Below are 12372 nucleotides of genomic sequence, written 5' to 3'. Positions count from 1 at the left end.
GTGGTAGGTTAGGTAGCTTATTTGAAATTTTTCTTGTTTCTTGAAGAAGGCCTGTATCACTATAAACTTCCCTTTTAGAATTGCTTTTGCTGCATCCCATAGATTTTGTAAGGTTGTATTTTCATTGTTGTTTGTTGCAAAGTATTTTCTGATTTCTTCTTTAATTTCACTGTTGACCCATTTTTAGTATCCTGTTGTTTAATCTCCATATGCTCTTTCTTTTCCCATTTTTCTTTCTATGGTTGATTTTTAATTTCTTACTGTTGTGGTCAGAAAAGATGGTTAATATGATTTCTATCTGGCTTGTTTTGTGACCTAGTACCCTACAGAGTGACTGTGTGCATTTAAAATAAATGTGTATTCTGTTTTGTTTTTGGACGTAGTGTTGTGTAGATAGCAATTAAGTCCGACTGGTCTATTGTGTCATTTAGGACCTCCCTTGCCTTATTGATTTTCTATTTGGATGATCTGTCCATTGATGTCAGTGGGGTGTTAAAGTCTCCTACTATTATTGCACTCCTGTCAGTTTCTCCCCTTGTGTCTGTTAGTGTTTGTTTTATATATGTAGGTGCTCCAGTATTGAGTGGATTTACGTTAATAAGTGTAATATCCTCATTATATTGATCCTCTTAATCATTGTGTAATGTCCTTTGTCTTTCTTTATTGACTTTGTTTTAAAGTCTATTTTTTCTGATATGAATATTGCTACCCCTGCTTTTCTGTTGTTTCCATTTGCACACAGTATCTTTTTTCATCCCTCACTTTCAGTCTGTGTGTGTCTTTTGCCCTGAAGCGAGTCTCTTATAGGCAATATATTGTAGATTGTAGATTCTTGTTTTTTAATGCAATCTCCCACTCTATGTCTTTGATTAGAGCATTTAGTCCATTAACATTTAAAATACTAATTGATGAGTATGTACTTATTGCCATTTTAGACCTTGTTTTCTGGTCATTTTTGTAGTTCATTTGCTCATTTCTTCTTCTTTCTGTTTTCCTTTTGTGGTTTGATGATTTTCTTTTGTAGTGTGCTTGGGTTCCTTTCTTTGCATTTTTGTGACTCTATTGTAAGTTTTTGATTTATGGTTACCATGGAGTTTAAGTATGTTGACCTATAACTATATCTACTTGCTTTAAACAGATAGTCATACAAGTTCAAACACATTCTAAAAGATTTACATTTTTATACTCCACTCCCCCATATTTTGTGATTTTCATGTCCTGTTTTACATCTGCATGTTTATCCTTTGCTGTTAATTTTAGTTATAAACACTTTTACCATTTTTTTTTTTTGATTTTTAAAAAATCTGTGTACTGGCTTATTTTAAGTGATTTTTAATCCTCATATATTTGCCTTTCATACTGTGATATCCCCTTTCCTACTTATTGAAGACCCTTTCATATTTCTTTTAGGGTAGGTTTAGTATTGCTGAATTCTTTTAGTTTTGCTTGTCTGAGAAATTCTTTCTCCTTCTATTCTAAATGATTATCTTGCTGGGTAGAGTATGTTAGGTTGCAGGTTTTTCCATTTTGGGACTTTGAATATATCATGCCACTCCCTTCTGGCCTGCAGAGTGTCTAGAGAGAAATCAGCTGATAGCCTTAAGTTACTCCCTTATAACGAACTTCTTGTTTTTTTCTTTCTGTTTTTAGAATCTTTTTAAAAAATCTTTCATTTTTTCCATTTTAATCATGATGTGTCTTGGTGTTGGTCTGTTTGGGTTCATCTTGTTTGGGACACTCTGTGCTTTTTGTACCTTGATATCTGTTTCCTTCTTTAATTTTGGGAAATTTTCAGCTATAATTTCTTCAAAAACATTTTTGATTCCCTTTTCTCTCTCTTCTCCTTCTGGAACCCCTATTATGTGTTTGCCGGCATGCTTTATGTTATCCCACAGATCTCGTATGTTGCTTTTGCTTTTCTGTACATTTGTTTTTCTGTTTGCTGTTCTGATTGGGTGATTTCTCTTATTCCATCTTCCAGATCACTTACTGATTCTTCTGTGTCATTTATTCTGCTAGTCAGAATAAATGACTAGCATTATTCTGCCTCTAGATTTGTGTTTATCTCAGCAGTTGAATTGTCTAATTTTGATTGGTTCATCTTTATGGTTTCCAGTTCCTTGTTACAGTTATCTACACTTGTGTCGATAATCTTTCTTAATTCCTTTAGCATTTTTATTACCTCCTTTTTTGAACCCAGGGTATAGTAGACTGGTGAAATTTGTTTCATTATTTGTTCTTTAGAGGATTTTTCTCTTGTTATTTTAATTTGGGGTAGTTTCTCTGCTTTTTCATTTTATTTCACTTTATCTTTATGAATTTAGGAGAAACTGTTATATATTGTGGTCTTGAAGCAGTGTTTTTATGTGGGAGCATCTCTGTGTAGACTGGGTGTGTCCAATATTTTTGGTGTGAGGGCTGGTTTTGGTATGGATGCCAGCCACATCTTTCCTCAGAGCATGCTGGCCTTTACCTCCTTGATATGTGGTGTGATTATTATTGTGGTGTCCAGACCCTGCACTGGATGTGAGGCCTCCTCTTTGCTCTGTGGCTGTCACCAGCCAGTTGAGAGCAGGGTTTGCTCCCCAGTTGTTGGAGTAGGCAGGGTTGTATTTGATCAGGCTCTGTTGCCCTTGAGTGTGTGCCCTGCCCCAAAGAAGGTGACTACTGAAGCAAGTGAAGGCCATGCAGTTACAGTGAACCTATGCACCACCCATGGAAGTGTCTGTGGTTCCACCCAGAAGCAGCCCAACGTGATGTCCCTTTCCCCCTTGTGTTCATCCCAGGTTTAATGCAAGGCTCTGATGTGGAGTAGGATGGGGCTCATGGCTGGGACACCATGGCTTCAGGAATCAAGGTGGGTGTGCTGCCACTTGGAATCTGAGCTGCCTTTGTAGTAGAGCTCTCCCATAATCTGTCCCCCCTAGATCTGTTGCCAAGCTTCTGGGGAGTGGTGTGGGTGGAGCCAGAAATGAACGGCTATGTACTCCTGCCCAGGGCCTATTCACCCAAGCCCCTGTATATTCCTTTGGTGCTTCTCAGTGCCTGCGCCAACAATGTCTGCCATGGACGAACCCGCCCTCACCTTGCACATACTGACAGTGGGCTCCATGGCCAGAACTGCTGTGTGTGTGTGCTGACAATGGGCTCTGTGGCACCCCCCACTCCTCAACCCCATCCCAGGCACTCCAGGCTGCCTTTGAGCAGCTAGATAGAGTCCTCTCTCAGGGCTCTTCTGCCTTAGATTCAGCACTTAGATGCTGCAGATTCTTGTGGTGCCACCCTGTGCACACACTGATAATGTCTTCCTAGTTCATTATTCCACCTCCGTGTTTGCACTGACAATGGTCTTTGTAGTTCTGACCAGATCACACCCCAGGCCCCTCGGTCTGTCTCTGTGCAGTTAAACTGAATCTCTGCCCTGATCTCATGCCAGTCTATGGTGTAGAGCTAGTGAGACCAGGACATTCATCCCTTTAGATTGGGAAGTGTGCAAGGTGGCACCCACCATCACAAGTCTCTCTCCATCCCGATTATTAGCAAGCCAGCATGTGTGCATTTCTCATGAGTAGAGTTTAGACTTCTCCCACCTTTTTATCTGTCTCAGCATGTTTCCCAGCAGGTAAGGGGCTTCTCAAGGCTAGGGTTCATGGTGTACATTTTCTCTTTTTTACAGATCCCTCCCAGGGGCGCTGGTCCCAACTTGATACCATTTTTCTTTTTTTCCTTCCTACCCAGTTTCATGCAGTTCTTTCTTGTAGCTTTGGTTGTATAGGAGATCAGTTTCCAGTTATTCTTCTATAAGAATTGTTCCACATGTAGATGCATATTTGATGTTTTTGTGTGGGAGTTGAGCTCCACATCCTCCTACTCTCCTATCTTGATCCCCCTCCTGACCTACTCTTTTAGCCTTTTTTTGGTTATTTATCTCTGTTGTACTAAATAATATGAATATACTGATATTTCTTGATGTATTCGTTTTAATCACAGTTTATTGATTTCCTCTTAGGAAGATCAGGATTTCACTTTCTTTCATATAGCATCTCAACATCCCACCACATCCTTTAAAAAATTGATTTCAATAAAAATTTCTGGTCAAGTTAATTGTGTTTTAATATTATTTGGCAATGCAAATATTATTCACTGCTAAGCAAAGTTGTATAAAATGTATGTTTTATCGCCAGTCTTTCTTTCTCTTGAAATTAATATTTGCCTTATTTTTTTATTTCCTTAGTTTTCTATGTACCTATTTTATGCATTATCAATCTATTAACAACATTGTTTTCCAAAAGCTCTGTTACACTAGAGGCTATATCATTTCCATTTTCCCTTAAAGACCATACTTTATCCTATTGTGCCAGCCTAAGCCATTTGCTTTCTAAGAGTGCTCTGCCTTTGGGGCCTTCTGTCCTTTGGAGATTTTTTTTTACTTTATTTTTTCTTTTAAATCTTATTTTCTTTTTCTCAGTTTATTCCCTTGTTTATCTGGAACACATCTTCCGGTAGTTTCATAGAAAGGAAAAATAGGCTATAAATTTCTTGAACCTATCATGTCTAAACATGAATTTATTTTACCCTTCCAAATAATTCATAAATGAACTGAATGCAATATCCTAAATTGAAAGTCATTTTTGTTTTCAGAATTGTGATGGTATTAGTCGATGGTTTCCTGGCTCTTGTTGTAGAGAATTTCTGTGATATGTGATTCCTGTTCCTTTGTGTGGAACCTTGTTTCACTCTGTGATGATTTTAGAAACTTTTCTTTATCCTTTACATGTGAAAAACTCAAGATGGTATGCTTTGTTGTAGGATTTTTTAATTGCATTGTGCAAGACACTCCCTCAGCTCTTTATATTTGTAGACACATGTCTATAATTTATAGGAAATATTGTTGCATAATTTCTTTGATAATTTTCTTTCATCTGTTTTTATTAGTCTCATTTAATTTCTGTTACTAAAATAATGAAAGTCTTGAATAGTCTTTTACATTTTTTTTTTTTTCCGTATGCTGGCGTCTCACTGCTGTGGCCTCTCCTGCTGTGGAGCACATGCTCTGGACGCGCAGGCTCAGTGGCCATGGCTCACGGACCCAGCCACTCTGTGGCATGTGGGATCTTCTGGGACCGGGGCATGAACCTGTGTACCCTGCATCGGCAGGCGGACTCTCAACCACTGTGCCACCAGGGAAGCCCTACAATTTTTAAAGATGTTTTCTCTTTGATTTTTAATATCCATCTTTTTGTTCTAAAATCTGGGACTTATCCTTGACTTGACTTTCCATCCCCACATTTTAAAAAATTTCAGTGTTATATTTTTAATTTTCAGCATATATCTCATATTATCTAACTGTAATTTATTTTAGTATTATTATTTTATTAATTTAACATTTTAGTTTTTCTCTTCTCTTACCATGCCCTGACAAGGCTGTGCATAAGCTGGCATCAGGTTTTTGTACAACTCTTTCTTTTCATACTTCAAACCATATTTTAAGACACATCCTCAGTTTCCCTTTATAACAATTTATATTTGAATTTGTAATTACTTGTTCATTTTTTACTTGTTTATTATCTCTTTATCTCTGCTAGGCTGTTTTTGATGGTAAAACTACCTTTTATTAATTACTATATATTCTTGGCCATGTATAATGCTTGGTACATAATCAATTATTGGTTAGTGCTGATGAGAAGGAAATTAAAATGGTACAGAGTAGGAAAGAATGGGTTAGAGGACATAACAATATATAAAATGAATATTATATTACTAGAAATTGAATATACTAAATCAGTGGGTATAGGAAAAACTATACTGGTCATAGGTTTTATAGATTATAAAGAATCAGAAAATGTAAAAAAGCAGAAAGCCAGAGTGCTTAGATTCTTAACCCCTTAATAAAGATGTGAAGCAAGAATGCAATTGTTGTTTTATCAAGTGGGGCAGAGGGCCCAGTGGAAATGAAACTGGAGTGAACTGTGTAGGTCCAACCCAAAAGTTGGCCTGGGGCTTCCCTGGTAGCGCAGTGGTTGAGTGTCCACCTGCCGATTCAGGGGACATGGGTTCATGCCCTGGTCTGGGAAGATCCCACATGCCGCGGAGTGGCTAAACCCGTGAGCCATGGCTGCTGAGCCTGCGCGTCCGGAGCCTGTGCTCCACAACGGGAGAGGCCACAACAGTGAGAGGCCCGCGTACCGAAAAAAAAAAAAAAAAAAAAGTTGGCCTGGCTAGGAGACCCCATCCTCATAATAATAATAATATTAGGAGGAAAATGCTTCCTTCAAATGAAGTAAATTGTAATAAAGTATGCAATACCAAGAGGTCATGCTAGCTTCACTTTGGAATAACCATTGGGGAAGAAATTATGAGCAGTTTGTGCAGAACATAAGAAAATGATCTTGGTTATAAATAAGATATTGTGCTGAGCTTGAAGAGCTTGAAATCCAGGGAGCTTCTTGGTCCCTTAGACTCACTGTAACTCCTGTGGATGCTCTTGTAATCAGTGTAAAGAAAGCATATTACTTCATCACTTTTCCTTGGTTCCATTGTTCTTTTTTTCATGGAAGGAAACCCCTTGGCTGGAGGACATTAAGATTTATTTTTCTCGTTTTTCTGATGGTTTTGTAAAATTGTTTGGGCTAAGAGCAATTGTAGCAGCTATTTTCTTAGCTTCCTGCTGCCACCATGGACATTAACTCTGCATAAGGAGTCAAAACAGGTAGACATGAGCAACTATCAAAAAGATATGTTGAATTGATTCAGAAAGGTATCATATTATGTATTTGTCCAGCAGGAAGCTGCATGAGCTCGTGAAGGTCATTTCAGCTCTGAGTGCATTAGCTCTCTGAGAACTGTAACATTTGCAATGTGATGTATATAGGGCTTCTGCAGAAAAAGTGTCATGAGGGACAATACAGTAGAATGGATAATTACCAAGACAGAATATAAAAAGGAGTCCTGAGGTTGAACTAAATGGGTGGCAGAAGGAGTTTGTGGCATTATTATATTTTGGTTATCACCAGGACCCAAAACACAGTAAGAGTCTCAAGAATATTTTTTTAACATCTTTATTGGAGTATAATTGCTTTACAATGGTGTATTAGTTTCTGCTGTATAATAAAGCGAATCAGGTATACATAAACATATATCCCCATATCTCCTCCCTCTTGCATCTCCCTCAAACCCTCCCTATCCCACCCCTCTAGGTGGTCACAAAGCACTGAGGTGATCTCCCTGTTCTATGTGGCTGCTTCCCACTAGCTATCTATTTTACACTTGGTAGTGTATATATGTCTGTGCCACTCTCTCACTTCGTCCCAACTTACCCTTCCCCCTCCCTATGTCCTCAAGTCCATTCTCTACATCTATGTCTTTATTCCTGTCCTGTCCCTAGGTTCTTCAGAACCATTTTTTTTTTTTTTTAGATTCTATATATATATGTGTTAGCATACAGTATTTGTTTTTCTCTTTCTGACTTACTTCACTCTGTATGACAGTCTCTAGGTCCATCCACCTCACTACAAATAACTCAATTTCATTTCCTTTTATGGCTGAGTAATATTCCATTGTATATATGTGACACATCTTCTTTATCCATTCATCTGTTGATGGACACTTAGGTTGCTTCCAGGTCTTGGCTATTGTAAATAGAGCTGCAATGAACATTGCGGTACATGACTCTATTTGAATTATAGTTTTCTCATGGTATATGCCCAGTAAGTAGTGGGATTGCTGGGTCCTATGGTAGTTCTATTTGTAGTTTTTTAAGGGACCTCCATACTATTCTCCATAGTGGCTGTATCAATTTACTTTCCCACCAACAGTGCAAGAGGGTTCCCTTTTTTCCACACGCTCTCCAGCATTTATTGTTTGTAGAATTTTTGATGATGGCCATTCTGACTGGTGTGAGGTGATACCTCATTGTAGTTTTCGTTTGCATTTCTCTAATGATTAGTGATGTTGAGCATCCTTTCATGTGTTGGTTGGCAATCTGTATATCTTTGGAGAAATGTCTATTTAGATCTTCTGCCCATTATTTGATGGGATTGTTTGTTTTTTTCATACTGAGCTGCATGACCTGCCTGTATATTTTGGAGATTACTCCTTTGTCAGTTGCTTCATTGGCAAATATCTTCTCCCATTCTGAGGGTTGTCTTTTCATCTTGTTTATATATTCCTTTGCTGTGCAAAGGCTTTTAAGTTTCATTAGGTCCCATTTGTTTAATTTTGTTTTTATTTTCATTACTCTACAAGGTGGATCAAAAAGGATCTTGCTGTGATGAATGTCACAGAGTGTCTGCCTGTGTTTTCCTCTAAGAGTTTTATAGTATGTGGGCTTACAATTAGGTCTGTAATCCATTTTGAGTTTATTTTTGTGTATGGTGTTAGGGAGTGTTCTAATTTCATTCTTTTACATGTAGCTGTCCAGTTTTTCCAGAACCACTTATTGAAGAGGTTGTCTTTTCTCCATTGTATATTCTTTCCTCCTTTATCAAAGATAAGGTGACCATATGTGTGTGGGTTTATCTCTGGGCTTTCTATCCTATTCCATTGATCTGTATTTCAGATTTGTTCCAGTACCATACTCTCTTGATTACTGTAGCTTTGTACTATAATCTGAAGTCAGGGAGCCTGATTCCTCCAGCTCTGTTTTTCTCTCAAGGTTGCTTTGGCTATTTGGGGTCTTTTGTGTTTGCATACAAGTTGTGAAATTTTTTGTTCTAGCTCTGTAAAAAATGCCATTGGTAGTTTGATAAGGATTGCATTGAATCTGTAGATTGCTTTGGGTAGTAGAGTCATTTTCACAATGTTGATTCTTCCAATCCAAGAACATGGAAAACCTCTCCATCTGTTTGTATCATCTTTAATTTCTTTCATCGGTGTCTTATAGTTTTCTGCATACAGGTCTTTTGTTTCCTTAGGTAGATTTATTCCTAGGTATTTTATTCTTTTTGTTGCAATGGTAAATGAGAGTGTTTCCTTAATTTCTCTTTCAGATTTTTCATCATTCGTGTATAGGAATGGAAGAGATATCTGTGCATTAATTTTATATCCTACTACTTTACCAAATCCATTGGTTAGCTCTAGCAGTTTTCTGGTAGCATCTTTATGATTCTCTAGGTCTAGTATCATGTATTCTGCAAACAGTGACAGCTTTACTTCTCCTTTTCCAATTTGGATGCCTTTAATTTTTTTTCTTCTCTGATTGCTGTGACTAGAACTTCCAAAACTATGCTGAATAATAGTGGTGAGAGTGGGCAACCTTGTCTTGTTCCTGATCTTAATGGAAATGGTTTCAGTTGTTCACCATTGAGAACAATGTTGGCTGTGGGTTTGTCATATATAGCCTTTATTAGGTTGAGGTAAGGGTTTTTATCATAAATCGGTGTTGAATTTTGTCAAAAGCTTTTTCTGCATCTATTGAGAACATCATATGGTTTTTCTCCTTCAATTTGTTAATATGGTTTATCATGTTGATTGATTTGCATATATTGAAAAATCCTTGCATTCCTGGGATAACCCCCCCTTGATTATGGTGTATGATCCATTTAATGTGCTGTTGGATCCTGTTGGCTAATATTTTGTTGAGGATTTTTGCAGCTATGTTCATCAGTGATAGTGGTCTGTAGTTTTTTGTGTGTGTGTGTGTGTGACAACGTTGGTTTTGGTATCAGGGTGATGGTGGTCTCATAGAATGAGTTTGAGAGTTTTCCTCCCTCTGCTATATTTTGCAAGAGTTTGAGAAGGATAGGTGTTAGCTCTTCTCTAAATGTTTGATAACATTTGCCTATGAAGCCATCTGGTCCTGAGCTTTTGTTTGTTGGAAGATTTTTAATCACAGTTTCAATTTCAGTGCCTGTAATTGGTTTGTTTATATTTTCTATTTCTTTGTGGTTCAGTGTTAGGAGGTTGTGCTTTTCTCAAAATTTGTCCATTTCTTCCAGGTTGTCCATTTTATTGGCATACAGTTGCTTGTAGTAATCAATCATGCTCCTTTGTATTTCTGCAGTGTCAGCTGTTACTTCTCCTTTTTCATTTCTAATTCTATTGATTTGAGTCTTCTCCCTTTTTTTCTTGATGAGTCTGCCAAGTGGTTTATCAATTTTGTTTATCTTCTCAAAAACCAGCCTTTAGCTTTATAGATCTTAGCTATTGTTTCCTTCGTTTCTTTTTCATTTATTTCTGATCTGATAGTTATGATTTCTTTCCTTCTGCTAACTTTGGGGTTTTTTTTATTCTTTTTTCTCTGATTGCTTTAGGTGTAAGGTTAGGTTGTTTATGTTCGATGTTTCTTGTTTATTGAGGTAGTATTGTATTGCTATAAACTCCCCTAATAGAACTGCTTTTGCTGCATCCCATAGGTTTTGGGTCATCGTGTTTTCATTGCCATTTGTTTCTACGTATTTTTTGATTTCCTCTTTGATTTCTTCAGTCATCTCTTGGTTATTTAGTAGTGCATTGTTTAGCCTCCATGTGTTTGTATTTTTTACAGATTTTTTCCTGTAACTGATACCTAATCTCATAGCATTGTGGTCAGAAAAGATAGTTAATACTATTTCAATTTTCTTAAACTTACCAAGACTTGATTTGTGACCCAAGATATGATCTATCCTGGAGAATGTTCCATGCACACTTGAGATGAAAGTGTATTCTGTTGTTTTTGGATGGAATGTCCTATAAATATCAATTAAGTCCATGTTGTTTAATGTATCATTTGAAGCTTGTGTTTCCTTATTTATTTTCATTTTGTATGATCTGTCCATTGGTGAAATTGGGGTGTTACAACCCCCTACTATTATTGTGTTACTGTCGATTTCCCCTTTTATGGCTGTTATCATTTGCCTTAAGTATTGAGGTACTCCTACATTGGGTGCATATATATTTACAATTGTTATATCTTTTAGATTGATCCCTTGATCATATGAGGTGTCCTTCTTTGTCTTTTGTAATAGTCTTTATTTTAAAGTCTATTTTGTCTGATATGAACATTGCTACTCCAGCTTTCTTTCGATTTCCATTTGCATGGAATATCTTTTTCCATCCCCTCACTTTAACTCTGTATGTGTCCCTAAGTCTGAAGTGGGTCTTTTGTAGACAACATATATATGGGTCATGTTTTTTGTATCCATTCAGCCAGTCTGTGTCTTTTGGTTGGAGCATTTAATCCATTTACATTTAAGGTAGTTATCATTATGTGTGTTCCTATTACCATTTTACTTATTGTGGGTTTGTTATTGTATGTCTTTTCCTTCTCTTATGTTTCCTGTCTAGGGAAGTTCCTTTAGGATTTGTTGTAAAGCTGGTTTGATAGTGCTGAAATCTCAGCTTTTGGTTGTCTGTAAACTTTTTAATTTCTCTTTTGAATCTAAATGAGATCCTTGCTGGGTAGAGTAATCTTGGTTGTAGATTTTTCTCTATCATCACTTTAATTATGTCCTGCCACTCCCTTCTGGCTTTCAGAATTTCTGCTGAAAGATCATCTGCTATCATTATGGGGATTCCCTTATATGTTATTTGTTGCTTTTTCCTTGCTGCTTTCAATATTTTTTATTTGAATTTAATTTTTGATTAATATGTGTTTTGGCATGTTTCTCCTTGGATTTATTCTGTGTGGGACTCTCTTGTGCTTTCTGGACTTGGGCGACTATTTCATTTCCCATGTTAGGGAAGTTTTTGAGTATAATTTTTTCAAATATTTTCTCAGTCACTTTCTTTTTCTCTTCTTCTTTTGGGACCCCTGTAATTCGAATGTTACTGCATTTAATGTTGTCCCAGAGGTCTCTGAGACTGTCCTCAATTCTTTTCATTATTTTTTCTTTATTCTGCTCTGTGGTAGATATTTCCACTATTTTATCTTCCAGGTCACTTATCCGTTCTTCTGCCTCAGTTATTCTGCTATTGATTCCTTTTAGAGAATTTTATATTTCATTTATTGTGTTGTTCATTATTGTTTGTTTGCTCTTTCATTCTTCTACATCCCTGTTCAACATTTCTTGTGTTTTCTCCATTCTATTTCAAAGATTTTGGATCATCTTTCCTATCATTACTCTGAATTCTTTTTCAGGTAGACTGCCTATTTCCTCTTCATTTGTTTTGTCTGGAGGGTTTTTACCTTGCTCCTTCATCTTCTGTGTATTTTTCTGTCTTCTCATTTTGCTTAACTTACTGTGTTTGGGGTCTCCTTTCTGCAGGCTGCAGGTTCGTAGTTCCCATTGTTTTTGGTGTCTGCCCCCAGTGGGTATGATTGGTTTAGTGGGTTGTGTAGGTTTCCTGGTGGAGGGGACTGGTGCCTGTTTTCTGGTGGATGAGGCTGGATCTTGTCTTTCTGGTGGACAGGACTGCATCCGGTGATGTGTTTTGGGGTGTCTGTGATCTTATTAT

At 37.1% G+C, this 12372-nt stretch overlaps 1 long non-coding RNA gene across 3 annotated transcripts in view; it reads right to left on the bottom strand.

Moving 5' to 3' along the window:
* The window catches only part of LOC136793924 (uncharacterized), a 142977-nt gene that overhangs the window by 118458 nt on the left and 12147 nt on the right, over positions 1–12372 (bottom strand). The gene's annotated exons all lie outside the window — the stretch shown is intronic.

The sequence above is a fragment of the Kogia breviceps genome, chromosome 3 (assembly GCF_026419965.1).
Source record: "Kogia breviceps isolate mKogBre1 chromosome 3, mKogBre1 haplotype 1, whole genome shotgun sequence".
NCBI classification, from domain to species: Eukaryota; Metazoa; Chordata; class Mammalia; order Artiodactyla; family Physeteridae; genus Kogia; species Kogia breviceps.
This window is presented reverse-complemented; position numbering and strand designations above follow the sequence as displayed.